Genomic DNA, 20,080 nt, shown 5'->3' on the forward strand with positions numbered 1-20,080 from the left:
GGGGAAAACAGCCCCTTCCCCCACAATTCAGCCCTGAGCGGGAGGTACCTTGTGCCCATGCAGCAGCACAGAGGGGATTTCCCTGGGCATCCCCAAAACTGCAGGCTGCCCTGTGGCACTGCAAAAAGCAGTCCTTTAGTTATTGGCCATTTTCCCCTCTTTTCCAGTGTATGGCAACAAAACTGTGTGCTGTTGGTATTTTCTTGATATGTTTCTTGATAATTAACAACATACGCTGACCTTGATTTTTACAGTATTGTTTTCTTAAACCTCCATTGTGTTATAAATACAGAGACACACAGGCAACTCTCCAAAGACTTGCTGTGGAGATCCCTAGCAGCTATAAAGCCTTAGAGATGCTGCTGCTTAAGATGCAAATATTTCAAGGTATCTATCATTGGAAAAGCATAGTATCACGTTAATTAGTGAAACTACCTGCTTTACAAGTCTCCATTTCTCTGAGAACTATTAGTCAATGTGCACATACACAGGTGCTTGTACACAGACACACATACTCACTTGTATTTATAAAAGCAGCATAACTTAACTGCCACAGTCATTACACTAAAAAGATGTGATGATTTTTCATAGTTTAGGAAATTATCCGTGTTACATACATTCCTAATACTTCTCCGGTTTCCATACAGCAATTACTTTCAGTTAAGAAAGCTTTGCTAGAAATCTTAATGTAAGCCAGATTAGATAGGTAAATACAAATGCCCTGTACACTGGGGGAGAACTGCAGTCCCAAATCCTGCTCATGATGGTAGAAGCTTGAAACAAATATTTTTTTCCAAAATCCCCCAAAATTGTCAAGAAAGGCTAGAAAGTTCATTCCCAGATTGAGACTAAACTTCTAGTTCACATATCTTAAACCCGGGGAAATTACTTTCAATAATTAAACAAAAAAATTGGAGTATAAATGTACACATATATAAAAAGATATCCTCATTTTATGAAACTAATTCACATCATTTTGTAATGCTGTCCCTTTTAGGAGGGACAAAAAGAAATGCTTCGTCTTCACAGTTTACTTTAGTGACTGAAAGGCAAAACGAGATGCAAACTTCCTAATAAACAAATGTACAGATTACCAAAAAAAAAGCGTTACCACACCTTTCTAGTTACACTACCATTTTTTTTCTGTTATGCTTAAGAGATTCAGGAAGCTCTATTCCTGGCATAAAAGGGAGGTAACAGCATAAAATTACCTTAGAACAGGACCCGTCTTCCCTGAGATACAGAGAAAGTGGGAGACTTCCTACATGAGTATTACCACTGCTCATAGGGGTGGTGTAATCCTCCATAAATGCAACAGGACTCAGGAGCTGTGATTATGGATTAAACTCTTATTTCAGGTTACCCTCTATAACCTACCCTCTAAAAGACACCTGGAACTCAAAGGCAGAAATCTCAGGGTTTCTGACTATCTCTTGCTGGAGACTAGCAGGATATTAAGTCACGCAAATCTAATTTAAATATTAGAATGTTAAAGTGAAATTTCAGAAAGTAGAGGGCAACAGTGAAACTGCCAAGCACCCCATTTTGTACTGGATCCTGGTTTTACTTCTACAGTTGACCTGTTATACATCCTCAATCTAGTTGCATCAGCTGATCATGTCCCTTTTACACCACACCTGTCAGTGGTCTATTAGTGTTTGATCAGTTTCAGGTGGAAATTGCAGGAGGAAAGTTGCTTGTTAACCATTTATATTTTTTTTTTTTACCACCTTGAAATTCAGTGTTTTGTAAAGGACTGAATATAACCATGAAAAGCAAGACAGAGTGTAGTATATCTGTTCTGCCATTTCCTTCCCTAATGGGTATTTTCTGAATGTCATGACATCATGTGATATGATTCCACACCAGCAAAAGCTGTTTTCAATTTCGTGCTGTTGTGAATGCAGTACCCTCAAAAGACATTGTGAATGAATACGAATTTGTGGAGAGATCTATTAAATTTGGGAAGTGTTCAGAATGTTAACAATTTCCTTGAAATAATAGGCATATAATGTTTTCTGTACAGCTCCTTCCACCTGACAAAACAAATGAGAAAAGAAATGAAAAGAAATGATCCCAACTAGATCAGCTGACCCAGCTCTGATGTGAAAATCTTCAGGGTTTAGTAAAATTCATTAACAGTAGAATTGCCATGAGAACACATTCATCCCAATCAAAGCCGTTTAAGTATACCTTGAAGTTTTGAATTATATTTGCTTCAAGCTAATTTCAAATCCACTTGACTTTTGGGTATAAAGTTCATCCTGTAAAATAGGGTGATTTTCTTAAGTGTTTGTTTTGCTGGGAAAGGTGCTTTGCAGAAAGCCTTCCTCCAAAACAATCCTGCAGGCCCAGCCCTTCTTCTTGACTCCAGAAAAGCCACCAGTAGCTTCTATGGAAAATGATAAGCAAAAGGCCACACACTGAGTTAGTGGCAGAGCCAAGCTTGCAAAGATGGGACATTTTTGTATGCTTGTTTTCATTCTCCCAGAATAATAATAAAAAAATCCTGAAAACTTTGGAAAGGATGATTAACCCCAAGACAAAACTATTTCTCTTCTGCAAAACACTGGATGCAATTCAGCGAATGCTTTAGCCTGTGTCTGTTTTGAAGCAGAAGAGAATATCAAGAACATATAGAAGGCCTTTTTGAGCTGAATCTAAAATAGCAGAGTATAGGTAACATGGAGAAGAATTTGACAAAGCATCTCAAAACTACAAAATGTGAATAACTTGAAACCTATCTGCATGCTTTAAGTGTTTGTTCTGATGTCTCACATTCCAGCATGCTATAAATCCATTTAGCTGACAGCATTGTAATGCTAGGAGTGTTTACAAATCCATTGCAATGGTGTTATGCTATGAATACTTTCTATCTACTCCATTCTGGTCTCCAAATTTACACTTAATTGGAAAGGTGTTTTTGCTTGCAATACAAACCTTGTCGCAAATACACTTTTGTTAATGTCAGATGAAGCTATAAGGAGATGACGTGCTTACAAAATGAATCGAACACATTGAGTTACTGTGAAAGAGCCTTCTCATTAATCACTGCAGAGGGATAGTTCAATTAATGTGTTTAGGGCCAGAGCTGCATTTGTAAAAAGAAGGTACCGCATGTGCAAGGCAACGTCTTGAGATATCACACCTGTGATGTTCCAAGGCAGGAACAAGAATAATAGATCTAGGCAGTCTGAAGTCAGATCGCCCCTACCACACTCATTGGATCTCCCAGTGGCTGCGAATTGTTTGTTAGGGAAGGGCACCTTGTCAATGGCATGTATCCCCCAGGCAGTCTCCTGTCATGTTCATTACTGTTGACAGTGCTAGTGAGTGCCCTTGTGCTAACGAGAGGGCAGGTAGCTGGCTCCCAGGCATCAATATGTTACACTGCAGGAGGGATCCCTGCTGCCCAACACTGAAATGCTGACAACTTCTGTGCAGGGCATTTTGTCAATGTTACTGACATCTTGCCTTTTAGGAGTACATCTGGTGTTTGGGAGAATGTTGAAGAGTCATCACCCAATAACAACCTGGGAAGCTGCCCAGTGTGTAATGAATAATAACCTAATGCTTCCTAAGCCTTTTTTTAACATGTAGACTCCATACACGATAAAGAGTTAATTAATATCCTATAACAAAATCCTCAAATAAATACAAGGATACTATACGGTCTTCTTGTTAATCATCAATCACTACTGTTTTGCCCTTGGAAGACAGCCCAGCTCCAGCTGCCTTTTGCTTTCCTGGCCCCTCTCTCACAGCTTTGACCGAGTTCTATTCAGGCCTTGAATTTTAACTCCCTAGACCCCCCCCATGTTTTCTAATGGAAATACTATGGCTCAGCTATACCCCGCTGTACATCTCCGTGGTTCTTTCGTAAGTTCACAAATACTCCAAGCCAGAAAACACAGTGGAGTTCTGTTTGTTACTCTCAGGTGACCTCCCAAATGGGCTTTTAGAGAGAAATCTTTCACTCCAGTTTGTGTTTTTTCATCCCTTAAGGCAGAGTCAGGGGCTGTGTAATGATGACAACATTAGCATATCTTGCAAGTGCTATCAACTGAGTGACAGAGAGGCAGAGAAAATGGAAGAGCTCTGTAATCCTGAATGCATCTCCCACATGCTCCTGTTTAGGTGGGTGTATATTGAACTGTTTCACTTCGTTCAAACTAAGCCAAAAGGGATTTTTTATGTTTACTGAAATAATCTGTGCCTAATTAATGCCCTGTAGGTCAATTCATGTTAATTTACTTTATGCACTATTATCAAACTGAGATTTGCTGCTTAAAAATGGATCGTTTGTGTCCAAAACAATAATAAAAATAGAGCTTTCAAAAGGGTAGAAAAGTAAACCCATGAGTGTGCCTCTATATTATTTGAAGAATTAAACAACTTCTGAAAATGCAGTCAAATAAATCAATGTTGACCTGAAGTTTGCAGTGCTTGGAATTATTCATAAAAGCTGTAATCTCACATATTATTAAAATAAATACCCTGATTATTATTAAGCAGACTCAAAAAGCCTTTAGCCAGATCTTCATACAGGGGAACAGAAAAGCAGTAACCTTAAATCCTTCTGTAGACAATAAAGCAAGATTGGGACTTGGTTTATCAATGCCTTTTCTTCAGCTATTCTTTTCCCTAGCAGGAACAGCTGGGAGTGGGGTGGGATTCTTGCTCTGTACGCAGTGTAGGAGGAGAATTAGGCACCTAAGATATATTAGCTTATGGAAAATTGCAAGTTCACTGACATGCCATTTGGACTTTATTAGCCAAGGAATTTATGTAGACACCAGCCTGAGAAATATTTTGAGGATCTTGATGACTCTTAACATGGTATTTGAACTGTTCATGTCCTTAGTCCAGCCACTAAACAATATGGCCCAATTTGTTTATGGCCCATAGGTGCTGGACACCTTGAACTCCAAAAGACTACTTCTCCACAAAGTATCTGTTTGGAATTGAACTTCAAACAACTTGTTTAAAAAGCAAAAATCTGGCTTGTCAGATGTGACAGCTAGATTGAAATTAAGACCCTTCCCCACCACAGCAACCTGTTTCATTGGTATTTAATGTCTGGATTCATACACCCACCCACCATTTATTTACCAGCTCAGCAGACATTTTGTTTGTTGTTAGATTCTGTTGTTCTAAATTACGTATTTGACTATCTTTTACAGAGTGATTTTTTTTTTTATGTGTTATAACTTCTGCTTCCTAAGTAGAGGTAGAATACCTTTAAACAGAAAATTTGAACGGTATTAGCCTGAAACTGCCTGCATATTTGTGGTCATGAACTTTTCTGGACATATTGCTTTCTGTGCAAATCATTGCAAATTAAAAAAAAAATAAAATAAAAAGCATAAACTTCTCTCAAAACAAAAAAAAAAGTTTGCAAATACCATCAAGACAGTGTTATAAACTTGATTTGGGGAAATGTGTATGAAATACTTTCTTCAGTGTTCACTGACCAGTGTTAACTCAGCAGCGTCCTGTTGTCTTCCAGCAAGCTGGACTGCACTGAGGTTGGTTGCTGAAATCCCAAATGGTTTGTAAACCTTGTCTTTGCTCAGAAACATGATCAGCTGATCTGTCTCATTCACATTTGTGTTGCTCTGTTAACAGGTACAATAAAGGTCAACTTCACAGGCATGGCAAGGATGGCTGCTCTTAACCATGCATCTGTATTAGATTTATGGAATGTGTTGTTCTCTATTCATGTCTGTTGAAAAAATATCAGAAAAATTAATTACATGTTGAAATCATTGTAAAGGTCTCCACCAGAGTGACTGGAGCATAAAAATGAGAGAGGTTTATTCAGCAGGACTTATCAGGTGAATCTGGAAAGTATTGGCCGCAGATGGGGAAAAAAAAGAAAGAAAAAAACCCCATAGATTTTTTCATGCATAAGGTATGCTGGAAAAACTTGCTCAGGACATGTTGAACCAGCTCACATCAGGCTGCGGTAAGCCCCTGTTCCACAGAAGGGATAGGAGCCTACAGCTGGAATCAGGAGGACACCTACACGGCTCAGGCTGTTGTGATATCAGGGTCTGTTGATGGTTCCCAGGACAGATCCCGAGAGGCTTAGGGACAAAATACTTGTATCAGCATTCCCTCCTCCCAGTATTATCTTCAATTCTGGACTTGTGTTTAGGACATGTTGGATTCGAGAGCTGGTGACAACATTTTCAGGGAGTACTCTTGTTGTAGGATCCTTCAGTCCTGGCTCCTCTCAGTTCCTCTGTTTATCCTGATTTCCTCCTACCTAAATATGCAGCAAGCACAAATAAGCTTGTCTATCTTTTGAAATGATACTTTGTATGCAAATACTCTTAATGGTTCTGCCTGGAGACAGGTACCTTGGGCTCTTATAATATTTCATCTAATCAGTTAATGAATATAAAATATATGCAAATGCATCAGAAGGATTCCTCTGTGTCTAATGCCTTAGGCATCTAAAGTTCCTTTATCAGTCCACGGGCTAACTAACCCTACCCAGTCGGATCTCTTTAATTCTGTACATATACATTGACTGTGGAAAATAAACAAAACATATTAAACAAGACATATTCCATTAAGGCTTGGGATCTCATATTACTAACTTACTAAACGGAGATCATGAGAAATGATAACAAAACAAACAAAAAAACCCCTCACTGACCATTTGTTTTCCTTTGTTATAACTAATGTTTTGTCCTTCCAGTTTGCTTCATTTGCTGCTTTGTAGCCATCTAGTTCCTTTCCATAAGATTTGTTTGTTTCTTTAGTACTTTCATAATATAAACTCCCATCTGTGTTTAGTGGATATGTAGGTAGCCACCCACCTCACAGTCCTATAGTAACAAACGTAGGCAAATGTTAGTTCAGCAGAACCAGTAAGGACAACAGTGTGAAAACTGATATTTCATTGTTGCACTGGACTGGAGAATCAGACTGATACATATATGTACACATGTATGAGTACATTAATATATTGTATTAAAAACCGTTCAGATAACTTCCAATGCAATAAAGGGGTCTGTAAGAAGGTACTCAGAGATGTCAGCTATATAAAGAATTGGCAAAATAATGGCAAAGTCTGGCTTATGTTGAAATAAATGCATATACACTTATTTAATGAGGAGAAATCAATAAGGAGGTGTATGTCCTCTTAGGATTCATAATATTTAACCTTCTGGATTTAGGTCAGACTTACCAAATGTGGAAGGGTGTATGTTCTCTGTAGTTTTTCCAGCTGTCAGTTATTTTTGCTTTGACAATGGCTGGACTTCACTGGGAAAGCTGTTTACACTTTCACCAAGTTTTCATAATTTTTCATAAGAGCTCTTCCTCTGGTCTTAAAATTCCCCATGAAAACAAGGGAGAAGAATTGACACCATTTTCCTAATTCTTAAAAAAAAAAACAAACCAACACACAAAAACTACACTAAAAAAACAAGTTCCAGAAAACTCAAAGAGCAGGATTTGAAAGCAGGTGGAGGAATTAGGAATCCCAAGCAGAATAGAAAGTGACAGAGAGAAGCATCACTGCAAGAAGAGAACTAACTAGGACAGTAATGAAAGGAAGAAAAGTATGGGAAGCACATAAATAGCCATTAAGGAGGAAAAAAATCCATACATAGGAGCAAACAGAACATGCTAGTATCATCTTCCACTGATAGATTTTTAGTCTATAATTGCTAGAAACTCTGAAATAGCCATGCAATTTTCTTTTTCTTTCTAAACCTGCGTTGTCCTGTATTGCTTTTCTTCAGTCCTTCAGACAGTCACTTTTTTTATTATTACTTAAATTGCTCAGAACCGATGCTTAGAAAGAATAAAGAAAATAAGTGGTCCTTCCACACCTATCAGACTCTGATGACTGATCTTACTGTTGTTTTCTTAATGTTGAGATAAGCGTAAGGAAAGAAGTCACAGACCCAAACAGCGTAATGTGCCTAGTCATTCAAAAATGTTTTCAGTGTTCATCTTTCCACAGTAGAGCAAGTAAAACACTGCTGTTGTATGTGATAGTGTAAGAAAAAAAATAGTTTCATTAAGTGCTTGAAATTGCCATTCCAGTATTTCTGATTTGTAAGAATGTCTACTAATACTTGTAGCCTAGGTTTTAATAATGACCTGCTATTTCTGTCCAAAAGCTTATGGTTTGCTCATATACCACACTTTCAAATGTTTAAAATAACAGAGTTTTTTGGTCTTTCCTTCAACTTCTTTCCAACTACACAGACAGGTTGGTTGAATCTCAATAGACCTATGCAATATAAATAAATTTAATCAATAAACTCAGAGGACTAATTAGCTGAAGATAAGTCTAGGATATTTCTGAAGTCTAGAACCATGCAATTATGATGTGAGTTCACTGCAGTATTATTCCATAATTGTTATTAAAGGAAATACAAACCACTCTTTCTGCCAATTCTATATATTAGCATATAGTCCTATAATGCTGTTTAACTAAATAACATTTTCCATGTAAAATAATGACCTAAAGGTCCAGAATCTCTTTAGGTGCTTATGCTCTTTTCTGGAAAACCTTGTCAAAATAAATTAGCAATCATATATGTATAATACAATTTGAATGACTACCTGATTAAGAACAGAAATTTTATTTTTTGAGTAAACTTGAATATATGGGACCACATTTCTGAAATGTTTCTTAAGCTTTTGCCTGAGTCTTTCTTTTTCCCTATTTAAATTGCAGTGAACAGTAACTGCAATTTTACACAAGTAAAGATAAATTCTGACCATAAGAGTTCCTTCATGACATGCCATAGGCCTAGCACAGAGCATACACAACTTCAGGGGTTATAATGCAGGGATATCACAGGAAAGAAGACTGTGATCCTAAAAATATCAGCTTTGAGATAAATGTAGTTTGCACATTGATAAGAACACAATTAAGGCTGAAATTCCAGAATGCTGGGAGCAGTATTTTATTTCCGTGTTTAAAGACTCATAGGTGTTATTCCCTGTGCATCCAATTAAGTCATGGCCAGAGAAATTATTCTGGCTGCAGCAGATCTGGATTAAGCCAGAAGTTATTTCTTAGTGCTGCAGGTTTAACTATTCATCCACTCACCAAACACCACTCTTAACATGTGGGTTGAAAACTTGACTCTCATCACGAACCTCCGCAGATTTGTTGTTGCTATTGTTCATGCTATTTCCTCCTCTGGGTTGACACTTCATCTGGCCACCCCAGAGGCAGCACACCTTCCCCTGCATTGCACCAACACACATGATGGTGAAACCACCACAATGCTGACCAGCAAAATGACAAGAAACATACTATATCCCCTTGAGTCTATGGCCACCCTAACTCTGCTGAGTGTCATGTGGGCTGGGTTTTTAAGATTTTTAGAAGGAAAAGTGTAGTGGAATGAAGCTGGGTTAATTAGCATTGATAATATACAACTGTGGGTTGGCCTCAGGGGCAGCGGGTTTATAAGGCAGGTAGATAAGGTGCAGCTGTGGTTGGTTAAGTTAAGAGGTTGGGCAGCCAAGGAGGAGAGAGAGGAAGAAGCAAGAGAAGAAAGAACATGTGACCTGGATGAGGGGAGACAAGGAGAAGGTAGTAGATGGACTGTATGAAGAGTGTACTGGATGAGATGATAAAAGACCTTGTTGCAGCTTGATAGTGTGGAGAGTGCTGTGACAGAAAAGGGTATGCGTGAAGTATAACCTGAATGTTCTTTAAACCAGCCTTCTTACTAGTGAATTTTATTAAATAGAGTTCTCCTACAATCTGTCTTACAGTGAAATAGTATCTTGTGAAAAGCAAGCGGCGCTTTGGGACAAAGCAGGGCTGTACTTAAATGTTAAAAAATACTGTCCAGAATAGGGGAAAGGAATGGCAGGTGCTTTTAGTTATAGGTAAAGATTAAGCTAAATGCGCACTGAGGCAAGAAGAGTTCTGGTTTCAGGGGCAGGGCAGATTGCCAGATGGAGTATGTAATTGAGATGAAGAGAGGAAAAGTGAAGACTGAAGAATTCCAGGAGTTAAATCAAGAATGGGTTACAGAAAGCAAAGGGAGAATGCCAAACCTGTATAATGATAATGGTAGTCTTCAGTAATACAGAAGGGCAGAGTTAGATGTCATTTGCCTCCGCTGTAGCGGAGGGTCACTGTTGTGACCTTAGATTACTACTTTGATTTCTTTGTGCTGCATTTCTTTGTGCAAGAATATCTCTCTGCAGGGCTGTGAGGATAAATGAAATGAAGACTATAAGGCAAACAGAAACTCTAATAGTAGGGACAATATGAGTAATTTATATCCACAGGAGAAAGAAAGAGATCCATCAGCAGAGCTTGAAGTGAAATCCAACTTGCAGATCTCTATTTCCAAGCCAAATTTAGCAGTGCAGCTGAGTCTAGTTGGGTAATATGGCACTGAAATATAGAAAGAGCTAAAACTGGTCAAAAAGATCAGAAAAAGTACAGGAGTGAGACACTAATTTAAAATTTTATCTAGAACAATATTTAGGTTATTTAAGAGTCCTCATTTGAGGGAGGTGTTGGAGGAAGAATACTTGGAAGAAACACTGCACTGTATTTCAAAATAATGTGCTCTTGAATTGACTAATTCATGAATATATTACCTGCCACTAAACCTGTACAAATAGCAAGTTGGATTTTTTTCTGTATATAATAGAATACAACTTTTGTGGAGCTAAATAAGTCACTGCGTTGTGTGAAAAAGGGACAGTAGACACAGATATTAAAGAGTGATTCTCCGAACTTGTGAGGAGCCAGAAGGTCTTTATTTCATTGTTATGGAAGCTCCCATGAGATGCTTTTTGTGATCAGCATATTCATAGTCCCTTTGGGACAACATTTATTATTACAAAACGTATCACAGCATTTGAGATCACAAGTAAAAAATTTATTACAGGGTTTATGGTGAGAATATGAATCTCTAGTGAATACAGTACATAGAGAAGTGAATTTATTATAAACTGTATAAAGAAGTACTCTTTTGAATACTTAACACACTCTGTTATGTCTTGTAAGTAAACTTTTCACATGAAATTCCAATGTCCAGAGATCAAGCTGACCTCAAAGACCTAACCTTTCACTATATCTATTAATTATGGATTATTCTTCTAGGCCTTGACTCAGCAAAGCATTCCAGCATTAATTCAACTAATTTTAAATTCTTTGGTGAGCTAAAGTGATAACATCATAATGCAGAATCCTGTTTTATTGAACAAGGTGATAAAGAATAAGTTTTATCTGTTTACTTTCTACATCTTTGATGAAAGATGTGCTGATAATCAGTTTTGATGCTAAGGTTTTATTTTCAGACTTTTTATAACATGGCCTGTGTCCCTTCTTTCATAAATACTTAATTACTTAATAATATATCCTCACCTGAGTACTTTTTGCAAATCAATAAAGCTATGCATCTAAATGGATAGAATAAATTACTCGTTTAAGCACATTTGAAGTATGAAAATTTAAATCCACATAGGGAGTTAAAATTTGACTATACAAAGAGAGACTGTTACTCTCTTTAAGTATTACAACTAATTCTATAAAAATTTACTGTTCCTGGGAGCATTCAGTGCAAGAAAAATGTTAATGGAAAAATAGTCTCCAAGAAGATGACGTGTTCCTGGTTCTTACGGATGACTATATTGACAATGTCAAAAAAGCTTTTGGATTATTATAAATTAAGGATAAATTATGTATTTCTTAAAAGAAATATTAAGCTTGCAATGGCTGCCAGATTAATTTTCTCAGTGTCTCTCAGCTTCCTACACTGTGCACCCAGGAAAAAAAAAAAAGTCTTTATTAAAATCACTAGCAAAATGCTAATTGCTAGCAGTGGAGACAGGATTTTGCCCTGGATGAAAAATTGCATCCCCAGACAGACTTAAGTCCTGTCTTTGGGATACAAAAATACAGAAAATATCTCTGAGACTCACATTAAGGTTATGAATGATATAGCTAATACCTCATGAGCACATGACCCTATGCTCAACCTTGCATATACACCCAGCCAGCTATGTTGCAAAAAGGAAAAATCTGGACATGTAGAGCCAGATGTGCTGATGACGTGAACTAGCAGCTGCTTTGGAGTCTACACTGTCATACCAGATAAAATCTGTCCCATGGAGGTTAGCATAATTGACCTCTGTGTGTGTGTGGCTCACAGTCCTCAGTGGTGGAGCCATCAGAGGTGTAGCAGCATCAGTCAAACCCAGCAGAGGACATGGTGCACATTGCCAGTCTTCTCTCAGGTTTCTGCTTCCTTCCCTCTGAACACGGCAATAAAACATCTTTTAATTTGGACAGCATCATGGATAGGAAATGCAAAGAAAAGAGCCACACAGTCTACACAGTTTTAATATATTGTCTGTGAGTGACTCAGTGGTGGATGAAACTAGAAAACTGATAAAAATAACAGGGCTAGACAAAAAATATGGACAAATGTGCTTATGTTGCTGATGAAAATATTACCCCGGCCACTACTGGCTCGTTCATTGAAATTAAGGACTTTTTAACCTCGCCACATTTCCATACAACGCTAGACATGTATTTTTACACTAGTGCCTTTATTTTTATTCGCAGTATGAATTGAGTTAATTTCAGTTCTAGTGAGGGTGAAACTTAAAAAAGGTTGGCAAATGAATTGTTTTAGTGAAAGCACTCACAAATTCTTTTGCTGTGCAAACCTCTTGATTGTAAACATCTCTAGGAGATTTCTGTAATTCTTTCTGGTCAGATGGTAAATACCATGAAGTCAGCCTTTCACAGTATTTTTCTGGCCTCGCTTGCTTGTGGTCCCAGAATGGTCCCAAAAGAGCAAAATGAATAAACAAGCTGACTGAAATGTTTCAACCTTAGGGAAGATTTCCATGAGATTGACTTAGGAGAGATATTTGGTGGGTGGAGGGTAGGTTCCTGTTTTGACTCCAATACTGACTAGTGGTGGAAAAGAAAACTCATAGACTTTTGCAGCCCTAAGGCTGGTTTCAAAGGGTTGGGGTTAGCCAGTAGTGGGTCTTGTAAATCACTTGTGCAAGTTCCTGAGTTTTTTAACAGGCATCTCTACAACTAAAAATTCCCTTATAGAAAAGTAGTTTTGGGACAGTCCCTCAATGCACAATGATAGCTGCTTCTATTCTTCCAGTCTGGTATAAAACTCTAAGCAGTGGCCAGAATCTTTATCTGGACTGATTCCTCAATTGTTTCCTACCTTCACTGTAATCCACAGTTTAGCTTCTGCTGTGCTGGTTTATATTTATTCTGCAGAATGGTTAAACATTTTAATTCTAAAAGAAATCTCCACATTCTCAACCAAACTCTGTGCCAGAGAGGTAAGTCATGAAATAATATACCTTTGCACAGAAGCCAAACATGTGGCAACCACCTGAGAAAGAAGGCTATGAAAGCAAGAGCATGTCCTGCTACTGCAACAGGAGCTTTAAAAAATTACTGTTGCCTTCTGGCCTGTAAAAAGTTTGAGCAATATGCTACAGTAAATAGTTTGTCATTTTCCCATGGAAGTTTTATAACTTTCCTCTGTTTATGACTTCAAAGGCCCTGTTTGCTGAGTTTCCCAGTGTTTTCATATGCTGTAATTTGTAGAATAAAATGAGATATTTGTGTTTAATGCAGTTAATAATGCCCTGCTAAAAAAAGAGAATATCTATACTTTCAATGTTTGTGTTTTCAAGCAGTATGGATGAGTGTTCACCTTAGATTGATTTCTCTGTGATTGAAGACTACATATTGCACTAATATTTCTCTATATAAATATCCTGAAATTCAAATCTACAAATTTCTAGTACTGAGACTGTAATCTGCTTTGAAAATAGGTGTCATTCCCTAAATCTGATGATACCTCGCCGAGTAAATTTAACAATGAGTTTTTGTAATTAGAATTATGTCTGTGAAGCAAAACATTGCCATATCACTGTTATGGTTTCTTTGTGTTGCAACAGAAATTTAAAGCATCCATTAAGCTCAGTGGGATGGTGCTTTGAGGTTCAGGTTATGTACTTTGTATTCTCATTATGATTCTGTGTCAATTTGCAGACTGTTTGACTAATGGGTCTTTGTCTACCTTTTGTTTTCTTGCTTCAATTTTGAATTAAAATTCTAAGAGCTTCTAGCCAAAACTGAATATTAGCAGTCTGTTTCTAGTATTGGTCACACAAAGACAGCCTAAAAATAGTAGTAGTAGTAGCAGTAGTGTTACAAGCAGTAATACCACTATTAATTCTAATAATATTGAAAACTGCTTTGGTAAATGAACTGTTTCTCTGTCATTAGTCACCTAAAAGTCATCTATGAACACCAGTGGGTGCTGATCAGTGAGAAGTGGTCCTTGAAGAAGAAGACAGTGTGAAAGTTTAAATACGAGAAGTTTTAATGAAAAGCAGTCACTGTCTAATATGATCTTTCTCTGACCTGAAAGCATAGAAATATAAAAGCAAAGCATTAGACATCCAGTTCTAAGACTTAACTACCATTACAGTCAGGTCGTTTACTTCTACTTCCCAGCAAATCTCTCTTGCAACAATTCAGGTCATTGCTTCCTGTCTTACAGTAATGGCAGATCTTAAGGCACATATTTGTAGAGGATACTTCTGAGCTCCTGCCTTGATGATTTTATACCTAATTTTCAGTTCTTGTCTTTTGACTGCTTACATAGCCATCCAAGGGCCTTTCTTGCAGCAGATTAGTGTAACAGTCCACAGACTGTATGGAAGAATTTCTTTACGGCAATATATTTGCTTCAAAGTGTCTCCAGGACCTTTAGCCTCTTTAGGTCATTGCCATGATAAAAGCAGAAAAATAAGTTTTTTATTTGAATGTTTATAGCCCCAGAATGATTTCTATAAATAGCTCACCTCAAATATGCTGAGCCATTCTCCATTTTTACTGCATAACTGGGCATTTTTTCTTGTTAGTTTCTGTCTTCTGCTTTCTTATGGGAGAGAAGTGTTCTCACACAGGTAGTATCTCAAGATTAAAAGGATGTTGTATACGCATGTTCAGTGGAGAACAGACCTTTTATGTTGAATTCAAGGGGATTCAGTAGGCATGTGAATGGGTACATGGACTTGACAACATGTATTTCCAGCTATGTGTATAAAGGTTTCTTGAAAGGAATGGTGAGAAAATAATTGTCGCACATGAAGCAAGCTGGGGAAAACCTGAACAAGTATACAGAAAAAAAAAACTTCAGTAATTATGTCTTCATGGAATAGTAAGCAATTTCTTTCTTAAATACATATTTTAAATATCATGTTTATTGGCAAGAATGAAGAGACAGGGAGAAGAATTGTATGTACCACAATGTTTAATGGTAGTATCTAGTTCTGTACCTTTCATCTTCTCAAGTTGCCATCTTTCATCTTTCTCTTCCCCATCTCTTGCTTCTTCAGTATTAAAAATCTGTGCATATTCTGTTCCATCTTCACAGTTAATTGATACTATAGAAGAAATAAATTCACTCAAAAGACATGCAGCCAGCAGCACAGGGTTCATATGTTTTCCTGAAGAGCTGTACCAAATTAATCAGCTATACAAAAATGTGTCTGTAGTGAAAAAGGCTGAAATTAACCCACTGTAAGTAGAGAGTGTAAATAAAATACCTGCATCTTTTGGAAAAATGTCAAACCGCAGATCAGCTTCAGCCTCTTGATCTGTATGTTGTTCAGAGTTCTTCCAAGCAGACTGGGACAATAATATCTTAAGATGAAATTCAGTTCAGAAAGTGTGTGTGTATGGGGAGGCCAGGCTTTCATATTGTTCTACTTATATTTCTAATTTTTTTCCCTGTCCAGATGACAATATGAACTTTTAGATTTCTAAATGTTCATACGCATCTCATATTACTAGTGATAAGATACACAGAAAATTTATACCTCTTTTGAAAAGAAAAATGTCAGATGTTCACTTTACACAATACAACAAGCTATCAGTATTCACAATCCTTAGTACCCATTTTAATTCTTGCAACACTAGGATGATAGCAACATGTAGATAGAAGAACTGTAGACTTTTTATTTTTAATGGAGAATTTGGGGGAAAGTATTCTCTCTTCTTCAGTACTTAATTAGCTCTGTAAAAGTGAGAAACTTCATTTATTCAACTGGTATCCAAAACTATTAGTTATGAACTAATCCCAAATCACAAGTTTCCACTTGGGACTATAGCTGAATAGTAAATCAAACACACATGACATAAACAAGTGTTCTTCATTACAAAGGCTTTCAAGTATAATTCACATCATAAACCAAATCTAGCAAGCTGCACAACTTTGCAGACTAAGACAGAGTGTGCTGTTTATTCATTTTCCTTATTTTGGACAATCTTATTTCTAAAAATATGACAAAAGCACAACTATTACTTAATGAGTTCTTTTTTGTCTTAGTCTGTGGATGTTGAATTACTCCAAACTTTTTTCAGAATTCCAGTTCTTAGATCTTTGTGATAATATTATATCAGCATAACTTCCATTTGTCCTGCTGCTTTGACTATGTCCTCTGCATATCGTCCTGTTACTCATCTCCTCTAGAGCACAGAAAACCTTAGACTTTTATACTGCTTACAAAAACTTGCTACAAATATAATATACTTGTGTTATGCTTTCTTGGAGTTTCTTCCTAATGTATTCTTCCACCAAGATGAAAGACAGTTGATATTGAGCATTTAACCTGGAAAACAAGTCAAAATTCCACTGTTAAGTAGTCTATAAGATTTAAAAATATCAGAGATTCAATGTTGAAAAGATGTGGCAAGCTGTCTTAACCTCTCTTTGGCTGTGGAAAGACTATGACAGCAGATGTATGTTGTCTGCATACCATTAGTTTTGTATTTCCTTGATTTCCAACATTTGTTTGCTTAAGTAGAAACTTCCTCTGGAATCGTAAGGCTTTCCAGCATTTAAAATTTGTGAGATCTCTGTTGTGGCTTGTTGGGTTTTTTTGGTTGTTTTTTTTTTTTTTTGTCTGTTTGTTTGTTTGTGGTGGTGTTGTTTTTTATATATATATTTTATTTTATTGTTTTTGTTTTGTTTGTTTGTTTAATCTGTGCTGCAATGTCCTTTTAAGGTATTTTCCAAAAAGTTAGTTTCATGTCTGTTAATAATTTTTCTTTTCGTGACTGAGGCTAAGTAAAGAAGCAACATTCCAACACAGTGTGAAATATCTGGCTACGTTTATTATTAACAAGACCATCTTACAAGATACTCTTCATAATAATGCAAGTCACACACCAGTGCATACGCTTTTCTTCTTGAAAATCTTTATTTCCTCTGATTTCTTTTCATTGTATGGGACTACCTCACAACTGTTACTCTATAAATTACTGCTACATTATGCAGAGGAGTCTGCAGATAGTTTTACTGTAAATTTTGCTTAACAATCGGTTCTGTAACAGTTGTTATGAAAAACAGAGAAGGAAATGTGTTTTGTACATGTTAATGATGTCACACGAGAAAAAAGTATAAGGTATTAAGGGGATCACGTAACGTGGGAGAATTACAGATTGCAGAGTACTTTACTACACTGACTCATTTCTGTAGGATTGTCTTTTGAAATCAGGTCCAAGATTAAGGTCAAAGAAATTCTTTCTGCTTGTTTCAGTGTGTATTGCTTTTGTCAAAGATAGGATCTTCATACATTCACATAAGATCACCTTGCCTGGTCCTGTATCTCCAAAATCCTGGTATTTTTCATGGTATTGGCTTAAGTATTTTTACTAACATGATTATTAAGAAATGAAGCAGGAACATTAAACCTCTACTAAAAAAAAAATCTCATAGGAAAAGCTTTTAAAATATAGTTTCTAGTGACACATGCTTAAGGCAGAAATTGGCATACATGCCAGAATCACAAAGAATTACTGAGATTTTTTTAACTGGCTGAAAATATCATCACTAGTCTTTGAAATTACAGCCACCCGCCTTCAGCTAGCCTTGTTACTGAATTCCTCAATGATCAACGAGGTCTGTCATTCACAGCCCACCCTGGTCTGCTCCTGTCAACAACCACTCTGGAAATGAAAAGAAGAACATATCTGATGCATGGCTGCTGTTTTTATCCTTTTGTCTTGTTGTGTTTCACATCCATATATTTTTCATTATTTGCAGGTGGAAAAACTATGCCATTTGAAGAAATACAGTTATTGGACAGCAAAAAAACCCCACTTTTTTATCAAGCTTCTTGAGAAAATTCTGTGAGGAGTCACTTATACTTGCATACAGTATAAATTAGTCCCAGAGTAGATGAAGAGGCCTGGATAAAGCTGAGGTGAGACAAGGGATGCTTAATCTTGTACCTTTAGAAACTTTGACTGATAACACAGGTTACAAGATGCTATTATTATTTATAGTCTTTTGGACTTCGTAGTACTTTCCATAGAGGGTTTCATTTTTTTCCTGTAAACACTGACTAATTGCACCTGTATTGACAAACACTGTAAATCTCCACATTACAGGCAGGATAGGAAAGACAGGAATTTAAGTAGACATTGGTGATATTACAGGATAGGAGTCACAGAGTCTATGGCCATAACCTAAATATAATGCAGAGAAGTTCCAGATAGAGATTTGTCTTACCAGAGAGAAAAGGAAACTTGAGTTACACTAAAAGGAAAATTTAATTGAAGCTTTTAGAAAAAAATTAGGGTGAAAAAAATCCTAATTCAATGTATGTATGGTACAGAAATAAGGAGGAGTCTCCTTGTGCCCCAGACTGTGTGTAGCATGCAGGATGTGGGAAATGTTTTGATCTCCAGCCGATGGAGGTCTAGGGCTTTGGGTATTCTTCCATCAACATTTGGTCAGCTTTGTACAGAGCAGTGCCAAATCAGACCACCAAGGGTAAGAGAGAACGATGTCTTGCTAGGCATCACTCTAGTAGTTCTAAGAAGTTTGATTTAACATGTAAATTCACGTCGTCTTTGGCCAGCGATTCATTCCCAGCAGGAAAGATGGTAAAGCCACCTTTTGCTCCAGGCATTCTTCTACAACTTTTAATTATTTTATTTTTTTTGTTTTCATTTTGTTTCAGCAAATTGATTCCAGCTTAATGATTCATTTACAGTAATTGCTCACTAGTAAAAGCAATATTCTGGCAAAAGAAGCCTTGGATGGGTGTTCCAAATATGTCAGGTATTGAAATACTTGTGTTGCTTTCACCCATACACAGCAGGAAGTAACTATTCCAACTTTTCTTAAGTCTGTAATTCTTATTAATGATAGAAATAAGCTGTACTGATTTCATGCATAGTCCAACAACCTTCACTTTGGTTTCTCAGAAGATACAGATGGCAGCCATAGCTTCTATACAGATTGAGGTGAGTAATGGATATAGACAAAGTCAACTATACCCTTAACATTCTGGACTCGGTGTGAACACAACATAAAGATGATTTAATTTGTGCTTTACAGGGGAAGCATCCAAATTGCTGCTTTCAGATTTGATGCACTCGTGGGCTTCTCTCTGTGTAGAAACTTTTATTCAAAGATGACAAAATATTTCAGAACATATTAGACCAAATCGCAGAAATTACAGAACATGAGAAAAAGTTCCCTGCTTAGGAAATGGTGAGAGGAACTTAGCTTTAATATCTTGGATCACAACAACAAAAAAAAAACAAAAAAAACCCAACAACAACAAAAAAACCCCAAACAAACAAAACAAAACACAAAAAAAAACCCAAACCCAAAACCAACCCAAAAAACCCCCAACCAACCAGAACTTGAATTTAGTATTTGGCAATGTGAAACTGGTGGTTTCCAGGCATCTTTTTTCTCTTTTTCCTATTTTGATTTGATTCCTTGCATATGTCAAAAGTGCCTTACTGTTTTTCCTGGTAATAGTGGATCTAGTTTCCCATGTGGCGGTCCAAAATCTGTAGAAAACTTAAACCAGTGCATCACTATGGCCTGATAAAGAAATACACCTACAGAATTCATTGGATGTATTCCTATTCAGCAGACTTTGGAGCACACCTGATTGAAGAGTCACATTTATAATTTCCATCCAAAATATGCAAAATATTGGTACTTTAATACTACTTAAAAAAAAACAAAACAAAAAAACCCCCAAA

The sequence above is a fragment of the Falco rusticolus genome, chromosome 1, assembly GCF_015220075.1.
Source record: "Falco rusticolus isolate bFalRus1 chromosome 1, bFalRus1.pri, whole genome shotgun sequence".
Lineage (NCBI taxonomy): Eukaryota > Metazoa > Chordata > Aves > Falconiformes > Falconidae > Falco > Falco rusticolus.